Here is a 1,608-nt window from a genome sequence, read left to right as displayed (position 1 = left end):
TTGTAGGAGGGACAACGGCCGGATGATCTCTTGTGCTTCCCATATATGTAGATTGAAACTCAAATGATTACATTGCAAAAGAATGGAGGATGGATGAAAGAAGAAATTAAGGAACAAAAATGGGTGGTGAGATAGAGATTGTTCATGACTTGACCTTTACATCGTACTTGCTGGATAGGATCCCAACCTTCTTGTTGGGTGACAAGTTATCAACGACCAAGGCGCAATGAACAAAGACTCTTACCTGCTTCAGCTCAAGGGTCCCGAGCACGATGGTGACCGGCACCCTCACATAGATATCCAAGGGAATTCTACCCGTCTGTCGGTTATCCATGAGAGCCCCCTGAATCCGGGACCCAAACTCGCTTTTCCCTTTTAACACAACCTTCATGACTGTGGTGTTTCGATAGCCCTGGTGGAAGGCTGGAAGCTTTCCGTCGCAGAGGGTGGAACCGGAGTAAGTGACCGTGACTGCGCTGTCTTTGTCGTATATAATCCCAACCCTCTGATTTGGGTTGTCCGCCCTCACCGTCACTAGAAACTCGGTGTAGAGGCTAAAATCAGGTTGGATTTGAAATGCCCTGATGTTGAGGTTGGTGACCTTGTAAGATGGGATTTTGGGGCTGAAGTACAAATAGAGGGAGGCGAGCACAGGGGCAATAACGAATATGATGAGGAAGCAGCAGCAGCAGAAGCAGCATATGCACCTGCAACAGCTGCACCCACCTCTTTCTGATGGCATCGAGTGGTAGCGAGGGATGTTGCGACGATACGGAGGAGGCCGGAGGCTTGGGTCCCCGTTCTCTGATAGCATTACGTACCTTGGAGTGGGCTGCATGTAGGAGGACTCGACGTCCATAGGATACACCTTTTGATGGTGATAGTCCATGGGTTGGACGGTTTTGGTGGTGGTTGTTGTTGTTATTGTTGTTATTGAGAGAGAGAGAGAGAGAGAGAGAGCTCAGGTACTGCAGGAGACGGAGAATTCCATTCTCCCTTCTCCTTCTCCGTCTCTCTGTCTTTTCTTTCTTTTGTGTTGGAGGGAGGGAGGAGATGGTGTTAGTTTCTTGGACAGATTGGATCCCATCTCCCTAAGAATAAGTGCAGCACTACACATGGGTGGACAGGGAGAAGGCAAGAAAGAGAAAAAGAGGAAGCAGCTTCCTTCCATCCTTTCCAACCCGACTTATATGCCTCCCAAACCGCTCTCTCTCTCTCTCTCTCTCTCTCTCTCTCTCTGAATGGGCAATTGAGCTCCCACAAAATAATATCCGCACTGCCATTGCTTCATGGCTTTCTAACCGTTTCACGCTGAGATGGAAAATCAATCCTACGTGCCACCTTAATTCCAAAGGTTCTCAACACGCCCACCCCTCAACTAATAATAATACATTAATACCTTGACCTTAAATGGATACTACACTACAAGTCAACGTTTTATTTCCCTTCCTTTTCAAATCCTCGTATTCCGTCTTTTGCCATTCCATCGAACAAAAACCTAAACAACTCAACCCGATTCTTTTCATCTCTTCTCTTTTCTCCTCTCAGGACACCCATCTACTAGGTATTTATTTTTCTCTTTATTTCCTTTTATACATTTTTTTCTCT

General features: G+C 46.5%; 1 pseudogene; it reads right to left on the bottom strand.

Moving 5' to 3' along the window:
- On the bottom strand, positions 1 to 1,050 carry LOC143882496 (NDR1/HIN1-like protein 6 pseudogene; annotated as a pseudogene).
- Between the last annotated feature and the right edge of the window lie 558 nt (positions 1,051 to 1,608).

The sequence above is a fragment of the Tasmannia lanceolata genome, unplaced genomic scaffold (assembly GCF_043159265.1).
Source record: "Tasmannia lanceolata isolate RefF3 unplaced genomic scaffold, GAP_Taslan_0.1 ptg000008l, whole genome shotgun sequence".
Lineage (NCBI taxonomy): Eukaryota > Viridiplantae > Streptophyta > Magnoliopsida > Canellales > Winteraceae > Tasmannia > Tasmannia lanceolata.
The sequence above is the reverse complement of the archived record's forward strand: the minus strand, read 5'-3'. Positions and strand labels throughout refer to the sequence as shown.